We start from the raw sequence: 20,964 nt of genomic DNA, 5'->3' as shown, positions 1-20,964 counted from the left end.
GCAAATTACAGTGCAGTTTGGGCAATTTATGTGATCAGGCGCAGCAATTGAAAGCAGAATTAAAGGAGAGCGAGCTAGACATGGAGCTTGCTACTCAATTGGCTCAGAGAGAGAAACAACTTAATCAGAGCAAGCAAAAACTAACCAATTTAAAAACAATATTGGATGATATAAGGCAAGCTAAAGATGTTGCAGTCTCCAAAATTCAAACCCTTAGAGGAGATAAAAGGGAGAAAGATAAGACATTCCATGCTATGGAACAGGGGATATTTAAATTACTGGAAGAAAATCAAAGAAAAGCTAAAGCATTTGATCATTGTCAGACACAGATCAATGAATTGCAAGCAATAATCAGTAAGGTCAGGGATGATATGATATGATATGGCATTTATAACACCCCTATACACAAGTGTTTCAAGGCGCGACGAGGCAAGGGAGGGGAAAAACAGTGGAAGACAGACAACGATCCTACTAGGCCAGTTGTCATTCAGATCGCGCAAGTGGGAGGGTAGGGAGAAAGGGAAGAGTGCAAGGGGAAGGGAAAGTGCAGTGCAGAACATGGGAAAGAAGAATAAATACGATAAATAAAAAAGCCTGATGGTGGCAAGTGCAAGGTAAGAGCAGACATAAGTGCTGGTAAGGGGACTGAAGGGATTTCAGAATGAAGGGATGGGAATTCTACTCTGTCATGAAGCAGAACCACTTAATGGACAGTGCAAGAGCCTGGAACAACAAATATTTAATCTCAAGTCTCAGGAAAAGTGACAGAGTACTACATTGATTGGAGCTGAACTCAATCACAGCCCTAGCGAAGGAAATGTACCAGCAGCTGTCCACATGGCCATGTCTGGTTATAACCCAATGTTATGGTCAGAATCATCTGCAAATACTCACACATGTTCTTGTGCACAAGAGAACAGGAATGAGTGACAAAATGATACATGCCAGTTTTGGGCTTTATAAATGTGGATACGTGAATTGGTTCAATGTGCAATTATTTGATTGTCCTATTGTGTCTTTGTATGATGTTTTTTTAAGACTTGCGTGTTAGTAATATGTAGATTTATCTTATGCTCTGATTTTTGTTTTTGTAATCTAGTATGTTGGTGTTCTTACATGAAAGTTTTTATAGTAATGTTTTAGATGTGTGTTATGTTGAATCAAGATTATAAATGAAAAAAATTGAATATGAGATTTTAGGTACTGTTTACTTAGTTCCTATCCCTTCTTTTTGCTTTTATATATTCTGTCTGCCTCAGGCAGTAGCGATAGGTCTCTAGTGCAAATGAATTTTTGGGGTTTTCTTTACCTGTATTATATTCACATACCAGAATGCACAATGTAGTTCTTTAAAAATTATGAAATCTATCAATACTTTGATTAAACCATTCAAAAAGGGGATTGTTGAATGGAAGACCATTTGGAAGTGGTTCACAATTTATTCAAGGCTCTTTGGATTCCTAGGGAACAATATAGACGGTACTTTCACCTCACTCTAGATGCAGCATCTGCTGGTATCATTGGTGGTCTCACTGAACAGGATAATGTGTCATCAGCAGACTTTGAGAAGGAGATTAGACACCAATTCTCACCTTACCAGTTTATATAGCAAGCCAAGAAAGCTGCTTATACTATGACGGCACAGCAAAATGAGTCTCCTTGCCAGGTCTTTAAAAACTTTAAAAGATAATTTTTCACATTTTGGTGTGACCTTTCACTCTATCTCCATAGAATTTATAACTGAACACTTTTATGGGCTCCAAAAAGAAATGTTCCCCAATACATCAATGAATTTGAAAGGGAAAAACACTAGAATGGATAATTGAAGATGGGACCAAACTGTATGAAGTGATATTTGGTCAGAAAGAGGAGGGGCCTAGGAATAAAGAGGCAAAACCAAAGTCTAAGGAATCCACACCAGCTATTTTGGAGGACAAGTCTGTAAAGATGCCGCTGGAATCAGCTCAAACTCAGGCAAAGAATGACATGACACCTAATCAAAGGGACTTGCCTCCACAGAGGACATCACTCCAAACTCCAATGCTCGAATACATTAATCCCAGCGACAGGAGTTCTTACATTAGTTATAGATACCTTGGTAGTTCTCAGAGTGGAATTTTGCCATGAGATGCCAGCCCTAAATAAAATTATTAAAATCAAATGTACAATGGCCCATACCAGACACTAGGGGCCCAGAATGCAGTTGTCCCCAAAAAAATGGGTTATGGCTACCAAGAAAAACCAAGATATTTGGATAGATTCATTGAAAATGGAAATCAGCATAGGCAACAGTTTTCACTAAATGAATGACAAAATATGAAAATTATGTACCTTGCAAATTTAATCAGTCCCCACCTCAGGTTGGACACTCCACATTCTCCACCTCTTGTGCCACATGAATTAAGAGGTAACACAAATAGAAATCAATCTCCTGAAAGATATCAGAACAGGCCAAATCAGGACGATTTTAATCATTACCAGCCCAGAACACAAAGAGAAATTCAGAGACATGTACAGGTTTCAGTACCTAGAGGCCCAAGTAAAAATGTCTGAACAGATAGAAACATTATGTGCAGTTCAAAAGCAACAGCCAAGTGAAGGTGCAGTAGGCCATAGGAGTGATCTTGTACGTAACGACAACAAGTGATTAGCTAATCACCTCTGCCCTGATGAAAACACAGTTGCCCATGAATCACCTTTGAATAAAAATACTGACTTGCTTGCCGATTTAAAAACAAGAAAACAAACAAATGAACATGAGTCAGGCAATTATAACAAACGCAAAAAGGGAGTGTGGTTCAATCTGGAGTTGAATAAGACCATTCAGGTGTGTAAAGATGAAGAGCAAAAAAGGGAACATGAACAAGAAAATCCCAAAGAACAGAGACACAGATTCCAAAAGAATATCCAATGTGAAAATGAAACACAAAATGAAGAATTAGGAGCAACAGATAAATTATCCTTACTTGATAATCAAAATACTGTTGATACCCCCAAAGAGGAAACAATTGCCCAAAAGGCAGATGCAGTTCAGTCACCCAAGGAGTATTTTGAGCCACAGATGTTCCAAGGGACAGAAATGACAGGCTCCATATAAAATGCAGACCAAGTGTCACACATCAGAAACTGACATGCTGTCATGTGACACTTGTGGAAATACACCTTCAATAGGTTGCAATGTGGAAGTAAGTAGAGAAGACCCAGACAATGGGAAAGAAACAATGAGAAATTGGGGTGTGAACATTAGTGGTCCCAATTCAGAGGGGCAGTCAGTGGCTACACTACAGATGGCCCTGAAATTAGTAAAAATTCACATTTCTATGCATACTAGAAGAGGTTGAGGACAGGTACTATGCTCCTATCACTATTGAAGAAAAATGTAATGTATTTGCAATGATTGACACAGATGCCCAAGCAACAATAATGTCAAACGAACTGGTGAAATGTATCAATGAAGGGAGATTCCCACAAAATCATGTAAAGGTGAGGCAAAGTGAAGGCCCAGTTCACAATTTAAAAATACCTATCGAAGGTGTCACTGAGGTTGACGTAAAGAAAGGGAAGCATCGGATGAGACAGGAAGTGTTGATCACACCCATTAATGAAATACCCTTCCTCTTAGGGATAAATTGCCTGTGGAGATTATCACCCGTCATTGATGGGGTAAATGGGGTATTGTGGTCATTAGCTAAAAATACAATGAAACTGACAAAAATAATAAGCCAAAGCAATAGTTTAAAAGAATGCCACACCCTTGCTTAATCAGAAAGTGCAGTGGAAGTATATCTTCAGAATGGCTGTGTGCCTAGCATCAATGTCATTCTCATGTGTCAGGATGAAATGCAAGGAGAAAAAGGGAAGCAGTTTTTAGAGATTTATTTGGACCCTAAGAAAAACTGTCAAACAAAAATAGATGAAAACATGTTGCGTTTTTATTTAAATGAAGAAACATGCAAACCAAATATTACTCCAGAGTTAAATCAGGAAAAACGCATTTCAACTATTGCCGAAATACAAGTGCGAGAAGGGCAGCCATGGATCCCTATCCTTGTGAATGGGCATTCTGAAATGATTGAAGCCACCTTGGCGCTTGAGTATGAGAAGAGTTTCATTAGTGAAAAGGTGCTCTGGCAAATGCTTGACAGAGAGGAGATCCTAACATTTAAAATAAAAAAAACAACACATCTTTGGCCTAGATAACCCGGTGTATAGTGAAAGGTTGGAATATAAAAGGATTGAATGCAATACTTTTGAATCAAAAGGATCTAAAAAAAAAAAATAATAACTTGAATGCATGTTTTTTTTTTGTGGGGCGCCCCAAAAACCCCTGTTTTTTGGGGAAAAACTAGTATTGTTTTCTATACGAAGGCAAAAAAAATATATTTAAAAAAAGGCATTCACTTTTTTTTAGGTCCTTTTGATTTTAAACTATTGCAGTTCAAAACAATGTATTCGACCCTTTGACTGGACACCGATAACCCTGAATTGGGACAAAGAATTGTAGAAAGATGCTTGCTAAAGTTTACAATTGGCTCTAAAAGTATTCATCACAATGTGTGGATCGTGAGCGGAACAAACAAATATTATTTGGGAAATGACATCATGCACAGAATGTGTACGGAATTAGACTTTCTAAATCAATAGGTCTGGTCCAGATTTGGTGGAGCTGCACCTGAATTTGAAGACAAGGGACAAGTTTAACATTGTGCCCAAATGACGCCATATGCAATTGAGCTTCAAGTGAAAAAGGAGGTTACCATTCCTGCATTTACCAGACAATTTACAGTAGCTTTAACATACAGGAGCGGACGACAGATGAAAGATTCTGATGCATTTGTGTGCCGCAATGAATCCATAAAGCAGTAAGGATTAGAATGTGAATATACAATAAAAGGGTGTCAAGACATTCATTTGGAAGAGAATACAGCATTAGGAACGGCAGTACATGCGTCTTACTATACTGCTGATTTCAGTAACCCAGTGATTGGGAACATCCGTGAAAGCCAAGTGACTGCACCTGGTGAATTACCAAAATCATTGGAGTCTAAGCCTAAAGGTATCTTTAAAGTTCAGTCGGTGTATCCTTATGCGCCAAGTGGAATGGTATGCTGTCATCGAAAAGGTGATGTAGCCTCAGTGTATTTATCCTGCACTCAAATTTATTGGGTTGGCATACAGAGAGATGCAAAATGTGCAGTAAAAAATAATATCAAAGTAAAGTTATTTACTAAAAATTGTTTTACTCTGAGAGGTTCTGAATGAATGTTTTGTGTTTCATTTGCATGGTAAATGTATTCTGGGATGCAAGCCACAAGGGCATAATGTGGTATTGTAAATAAGATACTAAAAGGAGGGGATACATTCATTGTTCCGAGTGTACTAAGTCTAGTACTTGCTTACTGTTAGTGACCCTTGTAAAATAATTAGGCAGTGTTCTGAAATTAGTCTCACCACTAAAAAGAATCCTCAATAAGCTTACCACAATATATTACCAAGAGCTAACAAAATACCACAATTCCACAAAATACCACAAGATATCAAATCATGGCCAAATCTAACACTCCCTAATACCCCCTTCCCAAACATTTGAAGTTAATTTTGGAAGCAATACCTGTCATTTATTTTCATATTAAAACATGTTATTGTTTCCTAAATTAACTTAAAATACTCTTCCACTAACTAGCAATCATAGTGATTGACATATCTCAATATATCATAGTTTTGAAGTACTTTTTTTTGTTGCAACTCGAAACAAATAGAGTTCTCTGCAAAACGCATGAAATAAAAACAAATACACTGTCCAAAAGCCCCAAACCTTCACCAATTATCCTTTCTTACCCTGAGAAAATGATCTCTAGCCTCAAAGCTACCCTATCTACACCCCTTATATCATTTTAGTGCAGTTTCCAAACACAAATCTAGATTCATCTTGAGATAATATATATTTTCATAAATTAGAAGCCTTGGCACCAGCAATGCATGACTAACTTTCTGGGCACAGGGCCACTCAGCTCTACGCCAAATATCTTTTTTTTTTTTTTTAAACTGGATGAATATATGTGAAACCAACGAAAACTTTCCTGCAAGAGCTTTGTGTCCAACTTGTTTCCTATTTTGCACAAATCCATCCAGCAGTTTGGGTTGTGCACTTGAGCAACGATTTGACATTTTCCCTATAGGAAAATGAATGGAAAAGTGAAAAACACCCTTTTATGACCCTCTTTATCTTTTGAACTGTAACACTGATTTGCACAACATTTTCAAATTCTGGAGTGCCCGGGGCCCAGCTCCAATTTCTAAAATGTTATGCTTATCCGTCTTATGAATCAAAAGTTATTGGACATTGAGTTTAAAAATGTTCTAACCTTTACTGTATGGTAAATGATGAATCCTTGCAAAAAAAGTACATGGTCCACTCTGAATTTTTTTCTTTTGCAAAGTTTAGTGAGGTTTGGTCAGGGGGGGGGGCAAAGTTATAGGAGGTGTCCCAAAATTTATTTTTTTCCATAGACATAATGGGAATACATTTCTGCCATGCCTAGAGGCCAAACCGCTGGACGGATGTTCACCAAACTTGCGGCAGGTGTGGCGGCTTCCGGAAAGCGTGCTTTTGTTAATTTGGTGTAAATCCATCCAGTAGTTTTTTAGGCAAAAAAAAAATTAGTGATATCTATATCTGCTCTGTGAACACACTTCCCTGTTCGCTCTGCTGACAGGACACCGATTGGATAATCGGCTTGCGCAATGTCCGTCCGACACGCAACATGTTGTCTGATTGGCTGGGATGATGCGTGAGGTGCATCAAATTGTTTCGATGCGCCCGCCATATTGGATGCGCGGACATGCAGTGGAAGTGAGCATAAATCCAATGTTGGGGAGTGTGTTGGTGTGTATGAGTGCTTGGAGAGGGTGGGGGAGTAAGAGATGGGTCAAATGCTGTGTTTGTTTAGGTGGGAGAAGTCTGTGATGTGTTTGCGATGTCCGCGGTCACCGTGGTTGTCCGCGGACATACTAACACTTGGACATATTAACACTGGGAACACTACTGGCTATTTTACTTTAGTATAATGTTGGTTTTGGGTCGTTAGAAGAGCATTGGGTGAAGAGGGTATGTATTGAAGAGTTTGTACGTTGGTTGTGATTATTTTTTAGAATGTTAATTGAAGTGGATAGTTTCGAGGTGGATGTATTATGCTTTTGGGTTCTGGTCATTTGGTACGTGTTTGTTTCTATGTGTGTGTTATGCTGCAGTGGTTGTGGCCAGGGCCTAGAGTCTTGGGTGCATGGCCGAAGGCCTTAGGCCATAGGTCATGCACCCAAGACTCTAGGCCCTGACCACAACCACTGCAGCATAACAAACCCATAGAAACAAACACTTTGATTGTGGTATGTGGGCTTCTTAGGGGATATGTTTTCAAAAATGTGAGTACGGATTTCTGTGGTGCTTGGGGATGGGAGAGTCTGAAATAAAGTGAGGGTTGCAAGGAAGGACCTGGTGCATGTGTTGCAGACTGAAGGGAAGGGAGGATGTTGTATGTCTTGCTTTACAACACTGTACATAGTTGTAGATGATGTGATAGATATGACTGCACCTGTGCATAGTTGAATGCTGTTGTGAAATCTACAACTGAATGGGCAACCAGCTGGAATGAGAGAGCAGTCTAGATTGGAAGAACAGATGTAGAGGCAGTGGTGTTGTTTCTGCTGGGAGCCTTTGAAATATTGGCTATATTCTGCATAAATAAATATGCATGTACTCATCCTGGCTGCGTGTAATTTTATAACACACTAGAAAGCCTTTTTGCATAATTATACTGTTATTTCTCCCATATTTTAACATGAAATGACACTTTGTTATATAGCTGTGACTGTTGTGTCTGATTACTAGTATAGTAATTTCTAAAGGAAGTTCAAATGATAGAATGTATATGAAATATGCAGAATGTATAGAAAGGACATTTTATGTACATCTTATGCATTAAATGCTATCATGGTTGTAATGTGGTTAAATACGTGGCAGTTAATAATAAGAGTAAATAAAAATTTGGAGAGCAGACAACTTTGCAAGTGACACTTGATCAAAGCAGATGGGAGAACCAACAGTAACCTTGTTTTACATGTTGCACAGGGTAAGTGGCAGTTACTCTGTTTATATACATTCATAGAAGAGATGTACATGTATCATACATGCCAATCCTCCCGATTTCTGCAGGGAGACTCCCGATTTTTCATTGAAAAACATTATTTTTTTCACATTCTCCCACCCAAAATACATCTTTGCCCAATTCATTCTTATGACACAAAGTGTTGTCTCCCGATTTTTCGGAGGAAATGTCCCTTCCAGGTGTGTCAGAATGTTGGTATGTATGATGTACTGTGCAAAAAATATTCATACCTGCACTTTGTGTTCGTGGATGTGCATGAATCTGCAAGTAGAAATGGTGTAGAGTTTACTAGTAGTTGCTGTAGGTGCTTTGTAGTTACAGCTCAAAAGTGCTGAATTGTGATGATGGAGCTAGATGTAGAGGTCTTGCATCACACCCTTCCTTGAGGTACCGGCTCCCCAAGCCTCCTTCTCAACAGACCCTGACACCCTTGCTAACGTTTCAAACTGGCAATCACTAATGCAGTTGATGCCATCACTCCTCTCACTCTCAGAAAATCTAAGAAAGCCAAGCATACCAATGCATGGTTCTCCCAAGAGCTTCTTGAGCTCGTTCCCAGAAGCGAGCTGCCCTCTCAGCCTGGAGAAATAAACCTAATGAAGCTACCAAATCCACCTTTAAGAATATCTCTAAGGACTACAAATCAGCTATTATCCTTGCCAAAGCTAACTCCTTAAACAATAGGATTGCTAATGCTAAATCTAGTAACAAAGAAATCTTTACCATCTTCAGGGAACTTGAACCTCTGTCCACCCCACCATCCACCATCTTGAAAGATGAGAAATGGTGCAATGACATCCAATCAGCCATGTTTAATAAACGAAACACCTTGCAAATCAAAATTCAGGCGCACCAAAAAGCTCTGACCCTCCTAATTGCCAACAAGAATATTAACACCAACAAAGACCAAAACCCACTCCTGCCCGCCATTCGACTTCAAGGACATCACTGAATCTGAGGTCATCACGCTCCTAAAAACCATCAAACCATTAAACTGTAAATGTGACGTCTCCCCTGCACAGCTCGTTAAAGACTGCGGCCCTACCCTTGCCCCCTTCCTCGCAGCCTTCATAAATGCATCTGTCAAAGTTGCCAGCTGTATCAGTAATATCTTGACCCTCCTCAGACCCAGAAATGTCTCTTCTCTGAACCCACTCCTCCTCACCTGATTCCTCTGTGGAAATATCTTGGTTTCGCCCCTTTCTTCTCATAGATCTTCTTTTTGTGAAGAGGTATGCCCTTCTACGGTTGGAAGCCACCCTGTCGCCCTGATGGTACAGGGGTACAAGGGACCCCCTGCCGGAGAGGCCAAGAAGAGAGGAAAAAAGCAGATGCTTAAAAACACCTCTCTGAAATACGGGGTCTTGTAGCGGTGTTACAGGCTTCCAGACAAGAGCAGCGACCAGGTTGGGCAAGGTATGGCGATGTGATGGGCTTCCGGACAGGAGCAGCGACCAGGTTGGCTAACGAAAGCAGCTTGCAAAGGCTCAAGGAGGCGAAGAAACCGGAGGATAGAACAGACTGCAGGTAAGAAGGATAGAAAGGAGGAGCTGAAGAGCCGGCTGGAACTAGACAAAGACAGAAGTACCAGAAAAGGGCTCCCGCGAATGGCGGGGCGTGAACAGGGAAACAAATTACTGTTATAGGAACGGAGAGAAAGTAAACAGAGCGGAGTACGCAGCGTGTATGCAAGAGGTTGCAACGCGCCGAACGGCGCCGGAAGGCGTGGTTAAGAGACGCAGACCAGGAAATAAGCGTGGAAAAAGACTAGAGCGTGACAGACAGAGGGGGAAAAAGACGGAACAGTTCAATGGCGGTGCAATTTCCATTGATTATCAAGTCGCCAGGGAGATCTCCTTGTAAAAGGCATGACAGTATGCCCCCTCCTGAGGGGCACCCCCCCGGCTTCCCTGGATGAAGGCTATGGAACCGCCTCACCAGGCGAGGTGCATGCACGTGGGAGGCCGGTTCCCAGGAGTCTTCTGATTGTGAGTACCCCTTCCAGTGAATAAGGTACTCCAACCGTCTTCCTTTATAACGAGAGTCCCGAATGGTCTCAACCTCATATTCATCCGGAGGAAGATCCAGGGGTCGGTGATCTCTCGGAATCCTTCTTTTGAGACTGTCCTCTTTATATTCTTTTAGTAGGGAACAATGAAATACTGGATGGATGTGCTTCATGTAAGCAGGTAAGTCAAGTCGATAAGCCACCGGATTTATCTTGTCTGTGATTGTGAACGGCCCCAAATAGCATGGGGTAAGCTTAGAGGGATGCAACCAGCGGGGTAAAAATTTTGTGGAAAGCCATACCCTAGTCCCTTTCTGTCATTTAGGAGACGGCAGACGTCGAGGATTGGAGGAAGATCCGTACCGTATTTTACTGGCTAGCAGACCCTTATGAGCTGTTTTATGTGCTTCTGCAATATTGGACAAAAGAACCTCAACCAAAGGAGTGTTGGCTGGGGGGAAAGTGGTTATGGGTAAGAAACGAGGATGAAAACCATAAGAACAAAAGAAAGGGCTGAGTCTGGTGGCACTGTATGTAGTTATTGTAGGCAAATTCGGCTGCAGGTAACAAAGCCACCCAGTTGTCTTGTTGGGAGTTGACAAAACAACGAAGCTATTGTTCTAAAGATGCATTCAGGCCTTTCCTCAGGAGTAAGGGGCCCATCATCAGGTTGATGCAGCACAGGAGCAGAGCAGAAGGAGTCTTTCAGTTGTTTGAATGCCGTCTCAGCCTCTTCGGACCATGTAAAAGGGGAAGCAGACTTCTTCAGCAAACTGGTAATAGGCAATACCTTCCTGGAAAATTCAAAGATGAATTTGCGATCGAAGTTAGCGAGGCCTAAGAACCGCTGAACTTCCTTAACTGACTTCGGACTCGGACATTGTAAGATAGCTTCTACCTTACTAGGGTCCATGCCGATTCTGTCGGCAGACAAGACAAAGCCAAGGTAAGGAATTGTGGTTACGTGGAACATGCACTTATCAGTATCTATATAAATTTAGCATCTTTAAGCCTCTGGATAACCTGATGTAGGTGCAAGGTATGGAGTTCAGGAGATCTAGAGAACACCAGGATATCGTCTAAGTAGACAATAGCACAAGGGTATAGCAAGTCAGAAAAGGTACGGTCCATAAACCGCTGGAATACAGAGGGGGCTTTCACCAGGCCTAATGGCATCACCTGGTACTTATAGTGACCAAAGGGGGTACAGAAAGCGGTCTTCCATTCATCCCCAAATCGAATGCGCAGCAGATGGTAAGCTCTACGTAAGTCGATCTTGGAGAAAATACTGGCCCCCTGTACGGCTTCAAGCACGTCCTTGATCAAAGGCATCGGGTACCAATCTCTGACAGTGATGCTGTTTAAACCTCGATAATCTATGCAAGGTCGGAGTTCGGTGGTATTCTTCTTCGGCACAAAGAACAAGGAGGCTCCGGCCGGGGAGTGTGAAGGTCGAATAAGCCCATTCTGTAAATTGGAATCCAAATATCTCCGTAATACCTCTTTTTCTTTGAGAGAAAGTGGGAACATACGCCCAAAAGACACAAGAGCTTCCGGAACCAAGTCTATGGCGCAGTCTTCTGGTCTGTGGGGAGGAAGTTCTTGAGGTTCTTGGTCTTGGAAGACTTCCGAATACTGGGCAAGGTCGATGGTAATGGAGTGGATTCCCAAAACATTGGAGGCCATGGAGGAACCAGAAGATACTTGAACGGCGGCGTGATTAGATCCTGGTAGGCACGTCTTTAAACAGTATTCTGAAGAGAATGACATCTGATTGGACTTCCAATTGATGGTTCGATTGTGCTTACGTAACCAGGAAACTCCAAGGATCACAGGAAAGTGAGCAGCTTTAATAAGATCGAATTGGATTGTCTCAGCGTGTTGCATTACTCTCATGGTCATGGGGGGTGTTGAATGGGTGATCAAACCGGAACTTAGAGGCTTGCCGTCCACCCCTTCCACCTTCTGATCTTCTTCCTTCTCTAAGCGTCCAATGCCATTGGCGTTCGCCCACATGATATCCATGAAGAATCCTGCTGCTCCACAGTCTAATAGTGCCAGGACTTCATGGGTCTTTTTATGTAAGGTCAGTCGAACACCGAGGACCATGAGGCATGTGTCTTCGGAGGACGAAACAGAAGTGACGGACATTGAGACGTAGGGACAAAACAGTTCCCCTCGGTAACCCGTCCCTACTAGTTCCGAGGTTTGGCGTTTCCCGGCCGTCGTGGGGGTACCTCTGGACAGTCTCGCAACATGTGTTGATGTGATCCGCAATACAAGCAAAGATTGTTGTCTTTTCTTCTCTTTCGTTCCTCAGGAGTAAGGGGCCCACGAGTGATCCCGATCTGCATTGGTTCCTCCTTGGCTTGATGGACAGAAGGAGGAGCGGGTTCGAAGGAGGTGGGTATGTTACGACCCTTACGTCGTTCAGCACGTCTCTCAGAGAGACGGAAATCCAATTGAAGAACTGTAGAGAATAATTCAGCCAAGGTATTGGGTCTAGGTATTCGCGCCAATTCGTCTTTTAAGTCTTCCCTTAGGCCTCAGCGAAATATTGTATATTGGGCCATCTCTTGCCAATCTGTGTCTGCAGCCACTCGCTTAAAACGGGAAATATAAGACAATAAATCAGAGTTGCCTTGGCAAATGTGTAGCAGTTGTTCACCGGCCACTTGAGCGGTCTCCTGTCTTTCAAAGGCTTCCTTAAATTGCGCTGTAAAACCACTGTAATCGTGCAACAATGGACTAGCTCCAGTGACCAGTGGAGTTGCCCATGCCAGGGCGTTACCAGTATGATTAGAAATAAGGAACCCGACCCGGGCATTGTCCGAGGCATAGGTTTGAGGTCTGAAAGTGAAGTGTATTACACAAGCTTGCATAAATTCTTTAAACGTATGTGGAGCGCCATCATATTTGCCAGATGCCAAGGGGAGAAGAGGAAGTTCCGCACGAGCCTTTTCTTGGTTATCAATCCGTTGTTTAAGCACCTTGTTCTCAGTCTTCACAGCCTGGAGTTCCTGTGTGAGAGCATGAACTGCAGACACAAGTTCTTGCACTTGTTCTGCTGTTGCCATGGTGGTCTTTTCGTGGCGTTGCAAACTGTCAAAGCTGCCAGCTGTATCAGTAACATCTTGACCCTCCTCAGACCCAGACCCAGAAATGTCTCTTCTCTGAACCCTCTCCTCCTCACCTGATTCCTCTGTGGAAATATCTTGGTTTCGCCCCTTTCTTCTCATAGATCTTCTTTTTGTGAAGAGGTATGGCCTTCTACGGTTGGAAGCCACCCTGTCGCCCTGATAGTACAGGGGTACAAGGGACCCCCTGCCAGAGAGGCCAAGAAGAGAGTAAAAAAGCGGATGCTTAAAAAAACCTCTCTTAAATACGGGGTCTTGTAGCAGTGTTACAGGCTTCCAGACAAGAGCAGCGACCAGGTTGGGCAAGGTATGGCGATGTGATGGGCTTCCGGACTGGAGCAGCGACCAGGATGGCTAAGGAAAGCAGCTTGCAAAGGCTCAAGGAGGCGAAGAAACCGGAGGATAGAACATACTGCAGGTAAGAAGGATAGAAAGGAGGAGCCGAAGAGCCGGCTGGAACTACACAAAGAAAGAAGTACCAGAAAAGGGCTCCCACGAACGGCGGGGCGTGAACAGGGAAACAAAATACTGTTATAGGAACGGAGAGAAAGTAAAAACAGAGCAGAGTACGGAGAGTGTATGCAAGAGGTTGCAACGCGCCGAACGGCGCCGGAAGGCATAGTTAAGAGACGCAGACCAGGAAATGAGCGTGGAAAAAGACTAGAACGTGACAGACAGAGAAGGGGAAAAAGACGGAACAGTTCAATGGCGGTGCAATTTTCATCGATTATCAAGTCGCCAGGGAGATCTCCTTGTAAACGGCATGACAGCATCCTTTCAATCTGGCTATGTTCCGTCTGATCTTAAGGAAGTTTGGGTTTGTCCGCTCCTCAAAAAACCCTCACTTGACCCATCAGTACCAGGGAACTACAGGCCATCACCACCGTCCCCTTTCTACTAAAAAATTTGGGACAAAGCGGCCTACCAGCAAGTCCAAAAATTCCTCAAAGAGCACCGCCTTCTGGGCCTTCGGCAGTCTGGTGTCAGACCTCGACATGGGACTGAAATCGCTCTACTTGACCTAAAAAATCAAATGGATGACATTCGCGACACTGACAAACCAGCGCTCCTGCTCCTCCTCGATCTATCTGCGGCATTCGACCTCATCAATCACAACACACTCTGCCACCATCTATCTACAGCAGCTAATTTCTCCCGAAAGCATGCGCATTGATCACCTCCTTCCTACAGGAAGGGGCCATAAATGTTTTCTCGGACTTAGCATGCACCTCTCCCAGTCACATCAAATGTGGGGTGCCCCAGGGCTCCTGCATAGCGCCCACCCTGTACAACCTATTCACTCGGCCTCTCTACAATCTCCTCGATGCCATTTCATACACCAACTATGCGGATGACACCCAAGTGCTCATCCCGCTCTCAGGTGACAGAGTTGGACAAGAACACCCTCAACTCCATCTACGCCACTATCCAAGCTTGGATGGCAGACAACTGGCTATGTCTTAATAGCGAGAAGACCGAGCTTCTACTTATTGGGTCACCAACAATTCTAGGCAACCTCGACAAACAATACTCCTCCTTTACCATTGACAACATACCAATTGCGGTATCCCAAACAGTCAAGACTCTAGGAGTCTACCTTGACTCTAATCTCACCATGGACAGGCATGTTAATGCCATAGCCTCTTCAACTGCATACTACTCCAAGCTCATCTACGGAGCAAGACCCTTCATATCCTCTCAAAATGGCCTCACTACTGTCAGGGCCATGATAGGATCCAGGTTGGACTACTCCAATGCGCTCCTTGGTGGAACCTCCGGCAAAAATATTGCTAAGCTCCCACTTGCCCAGAACAACGCCCTCAGGGCCGCCACATGGTTTTTCCAGGAAAGACCACATTTCTGACCTTAGAAGGCAGGTCCACTGTCTGCCCATTAGACAGAGGATCATCTTTAAAATCCTCTCCCTCACCCATAAATGCCTCCATGACCTTGCTCCACCTTACCTTGTCCAGAGAATTTCACGACCCACCTCTGCCAGGCCCTCTAGATCTGCCTACACCAACCTGATTTCTACACCCAAGACCTGCAGAGTATGTGCAGGCGGTTTGAGCTTCCCAGCTCTAGCAGCCTCACACTGGAATGCTCTACCCGACGCACCTCAGGGGTATTGACTCTCACTTAGCCTTCTGCAAAGCCTTAAAAACCAGACTGTTTGTCTAACCTTCCTGCCATGATCTCTGCAGGCAGACAAATGTCCTATGTAACCACGCTCCGTTTTCTCTCTCTGTAACCAAGTACCTTTGTTTTCTATGTATACATAATCTTTCTTGCATACACCTTCATGTAATATCACCTCGATGTCTATGGACTGCAGTGCGCTCTACAAATGTAAAAAATAAAATAGAAATGTGATTGGTGGATGGTTGTGTAACTGCTTAACAGTAGCCAATGAGGGAATGGTGAAGAGAGTGAAATGGAAATGGTAGAAGGGCTGCCCCAGTGTTACTTACGTGCTCCGCGGACAGCGCGGCTGTTCACAGACAGGAAATGCACATCTGGGGCTTCTGAGCATGAAATCGTAGTGTATTTTGAGGATTAGCCAATCAGGTGTTGAGCTTCTGCTTCGTATTGAGAGAGGCTGTGTGTAGTGAAGATGGTGGAGGTGGAGAAAGTCAGGGTGGTGGTGCTTGGAGATAGGTTTGTGAATGGTTTGGAGCAGTATGCTAAATCTAGGAATGTGGCAAACCAAAAGGAGTGGAAGTGGTGTGGAGCCCTGTGCCTGATTTTAATTTGCAGGCAATGTTAGAAGTTTGTCAGGATATGGCTGGGTATTATAGTCCACATGTGGTTGTTCTGCACTGTGGTGCTTTGCATTTGGGCCAGTGCCCCTACTCTGTTGCAAAATCTGCAAAACCTGGTTCAGGCAGTCAAGAAAGTGCTTCCAAATGTGAAGGTTATTCTGCTTTGGTACCTAGGGCAGTATGGGACAATAGTTCTGTTTTTTGTCCTCAACAAAATGTTGGTATGTGCTAAATCAACGCGGGCATGTTTGCTTTTATGAATAGAGTTGGCATGTTCTTTTGCAACAAAGAGAACATTGACTCTGGTAATGTTGATTACTTTAAAGAAGATGGCATGTCTTTATCTTTTATGGGAAATGCCATGCTGTTTTGGAACAAACATAAGGGCTGCTTTGGAGAAGCTAATGTGAAGATTTTTGTAGGAAAATAAGGGAAAAAACTTTAAAAAAAAAATAAAAAGGTGTTTCTGAAGAATCTGCAAAAAAGAAAAAAAGTCTCTTTTGAGAGCCAACCTCAAAGGGTAAATGGGGCACACTATTTAAAGTTCAGATTTACGATATGTCCGTGGACATCCACACTGTCCCTGAACATTTTGAACACCAAGAAAGGGCTAAAAAAATTCCAAAAAGTATGCAGATCACTAGGGACATAGTGTGGGACATGTGCAAGGGTGAACTTTCGACAGGAAAATACCTTGGATTGCTGAGAAAAACCCTTTTTAGGTGTCCGGGAGCCCAGACATTGTTCATTAAGCTTAGCGTGGGTGCGGTCACATGATGACGTCGAGGACACGTTGGCGAATGGGGCAGCTGTCCGTAGGACACCAAATGCGTGGGGTCGGGTCTATGCATGCGTGCGGGTGTTCTAGGGAAGTGTTCCAGTCCCTGAAAAAAAGTGTGACACGTGTGGCGGACAGTTGCGGACAGGCCGATGTTTATAGGGGCAAGGGTGTGCTACGCATGAGCGTGGTTGTTCTACGGACAGTGTTCAGGTACCCGAACAAAAAAAATGTGCATCACAACTTTGCGGACATGCAGACGTGCTACGTGTTCTACGGACATATTCATTCTGGTTACGGATAATGTGAACAGGGGAAATGTTCTTAGTAGTCTTATTTTACAAAGCTACGAACATGGGGGCGTCTTTAGTGTTCTGCAGACACCCCCCATTTTGTCTACGGCCAATTCAAACAGGTATCCCTAGGACACCCCCATTTTGGTTAATTACAGACAGGAGGACATTGTGTGTCCTAAGGACACCTCCATTTTGATTGTCAACAATACAAACAGGTATAGTGTCATTAGGACTCCCCCATTTTGGTTAATTGAGGACATCCCAGACAGTTGCACTGTCCGCAGACACCCTAACTGCCTTTAAAAAAAAAATATAAGACAGAGGAATATACTAACACACTAAATATTTTATTATTGTATAAACTTATACAAATTCCAAAAAGAGAGGGGGAAGCAGAAACTGAAACAAATACAGGGGAATTAGGGGTTTGGACATGCTGGATGGTAGGGGAGGAAGGAATGGAATTCTCATCAACAGGTTTTTTTTGCTGGAGAAGTTTTCGGGATAGTTGGGTGGGACATGGAGAGGGTGAACAGGTACATGTGGGACAGTGATATTTAATTTTGTCTTTTATATGGTCCTCTGCAAACTTTTTATAAGAATGACATTTTTCATTAACAGTTCCAATTTTAGCTCCATTCGCTGCAGAGGATTTTCTAACGTCTCTCTTGGTATAATATTTTTAATGTCTGTATGGTTTGTTAAAAGAAAATGTGTTAAGTACACATACAGTAATGGTTATTAATTGGATTATATAGAGAAGTGTAGTATCTACCATTAGTATCACTGTCTTCACTCATTTCATCTTGAGGAACATTTTCTTCCAGCCATTCCAAAGTACTGGACATTTCTGTGTAAAGAAAATATATATTAGTTTTAGTGTACCTAATACAGAAAGTGTATAAATATATACACTAAATGTAGTGTACTCACTAGTTTCTTGCAAAGTTTTGCAGTTACTGTTGCGTAGGTGTCCTGTTGATTTTTGCTGTGCAGTTTCTGTGAGGTAATTCTGTTGGAGGCATATTTATTGTGCTTTGGTATATTCCACTATGTTGCATATGCTATGTAATTGCACTGTTAGGGCCTCATTCCGAGATTGAGGCAGCCATGGCGCTAATAGCACCATGACTGCCTCCAATAACGGCACCGAGTCCACCCTCATTCAATGGGGATTTACCAGTCTAGTCGGACCTTTACGGGACCCGTAAGTCCCCATTGACAATAACATTCCCCATTCCCATGTGAGCCCGCATAGGGCTCAATGGGAATGGTGAAGGTGCAAATAACGGTACGCAATTTTCGGTACCGTTATTTGCTCCCTAGACCCTTTGCGGCTCCCGCTAAGGCTGCCTGGTAAAACCAGACGGCCTTAGCAGGACCCGCAAAGGGACCTCGGAATAGGGCGCAAAGGGATTATCGGCACCGATGTCCTTAACGGTCCCCGCTATCCCTTTGCGCTCTACTTGGAATGAGGCCCTTAGTGTCTTACATACACAGTTTCACTTTTTGTTTATTATTGAGTGTAATGTATTTATGTGCTGCTTTTTGCAGATGTTTAGTGTTTTTTTTGATGATATAACAATGTAAGATACCCCCTGAGTTTTGGGATAGTGTTGATGTTGTCCGAGTCCATCCATGAACAGGCGCATGGTTCGCAGATATCAGATGCACTAGCACAGGTATGGGGCTCAATATGTTCTATGTTATATGTATATAAACTAATGGCATCCTAGTAAACATTTATCAAATTTACATTATCTATATTCAGTGAAAAAAACTTTGTTATAGGGATGTTATGGTTAAGTTGTGCTACTAAAAACCTATGAAATTCAGTAAAAAAAACTTTGTTAAAGGGATGTTATGCTTCCAAGTAAAACCGAAAATCCTCTGAAATTCGCCAGTTATGGTGAGCTAAGCAACCATAACTCGCGCCACCACCCTGCACTGCTAAGAGTAATAGCGCCATGGCTACCTCCAAAGTCGTAATGAGGCCCACTGTCCGGAAAGCCTGCAATGACTTCAGACGTTCGCGAACATTGGCGTACACAAAAACAGTTGAAAAAGTTGTAAAAAGTGTACAGAAGTGGTAAAAATGATGCTAGAAGGTGGGAAATTGTAGGATTTTAAGGTGAAACTTTCTACATTGGAGACAAATTTTGTTATATTGGGATAAGTATGATATTAGTAAGTTGTAGCAAATTAGGGTGCACTAATAGAAACCCATGAAATTCAATGAAAAACATTGTTAAAGGGACGTTATGGTTAAGTCGCTATAATTTAAAAAAAAAAATGTAAAAAAACAAATCAATGAAAAAACGGACGTTACAGTTACAAGTAAAACCGAAAACCCCCAGAAATTCACCAGTTATTGTAAGCTAAGTAACCAAATCAGATTTGGCCTTTAGCCTCTTTTATACTAAATCCAGGGAGTGGGTCACTTGGAAGTAATAGGGCGCACTAATTCCCAATAGTATACAAGAGTAATGTAATGCGATTTTTTTTTTGATTCTCAGTATGGTTAGGTTCCAAGTGGGTTTTCTTTTCAAGAAAACTGATTGCATTGTGTTTTTAGTATCAAACTGAAAGCACTTTTGTTCATTTGGCGTGCCGCTCTTTAAAAATCATAATCTCATTAAATTGTACCCAAGGTGCTTTCACAGACAGGAACACCATTTTGAAGTCGTTTTCCTTGTGGTGTGTGCCAATGGAGGATGGGCCTGCCCTCAACCAAAATGTTTGCCCTGTCTTTCCAGCTTCAAATGTGTATGCCAGGACACAACATGTACTCAATACAAATACACATCCCCCTTAAAGGTTTACAGATCTACAAAGAGTTTGCATTTGAGTCCTTTGGAGTCTAGCATGGAGAACATCCGTTTTTCACAGTTAAGCAGTCTAGTGTCCTCTTTCTTAATATCTTGATGGAGCATCCAGTTGCACAGATTGAGGTGCCTATATCTTTCCTTCTCTAGACCAACCCCATCCCTGCATAGGTTAAAGGGCTTGATCTTATCCCCTAAGAGCAAATGAGCGACAAGCACCCTGTGGCCAGTTGGCAAAAGCATCACCCTATATGCAGGTGCGAACTGGAAATTGCCTTGCACAGAAAAGAATAGACCAATGGATCAAGGAATTGAACCCCTTTTTGATAGTCTGTCCCATCCCATTATGGTAGTTCTTGTTGTGGGTAGTAAATGTGCTTCCAGGGGCCTATTTCCTTTGTGTGGCCAAAACAGGTAATGAAGCAGCCAGACCACCTCTGCATCCTCCTAAAGAATTAATTACTTAGCAGACTGAGGTTTCAGGCAATCTCCAACAACTTGCAGCTGTGAGGCATATTAATAAGTTGTAATATCTGCTCAGGAACGTTCCCTTCATGTACAAGGGAGTGGACTCAAATTCTTCCAAATAAAAGGACCTTCAGAGGGGGCACATACTGGAAGGTCATGGAACATGTGTAAAAGTTTAGGACGGAAATATATCTTTACTCCGAAAATCCTTCCAAATCATGAAGTCACTATTCTACTAGAACCTAACTCTTCCTTAATCACAGATAGGAGTTGGGGGACGTTTATTGTAAATAGGCCCTATGATTTAGTATTTAAACCGACCCCCAGGTATTTCAGTGAGTTTGTCGAACATCTTAAAGGAGATTTTTGAGTTGGTGGAATAATGATATTCATACGGAATAATGATATTCATACGTTTCAAAGTATCCAAGTTAACTAGGGAACTGGAGGCTTGTTGAAAATCCTTCAGGAGATTCATTAGAGTTGGTATCTTAGGTTGAGGGTGAGGAAGCGGAGGTGGAGGTC

The sequence above is a fragment of the Ambystoma mexicanum genome, chromosome 1q, assembly GCF_040938575.1.
Source record: "Ambystoma mexicanum isolate Mex_15411 chromosome 1q, UKY_AmexF1_1, whole genome shotgun sequence".
Lineage (NCBI taxonomy): Eukaryota > Metazoa > Chordata > Amphibia > Caudata > Ambystomatidae > Ambystoma > Ambystoma mexicanum.
This window is presented reverse-complemented; position numbering follows the sequence as displayed.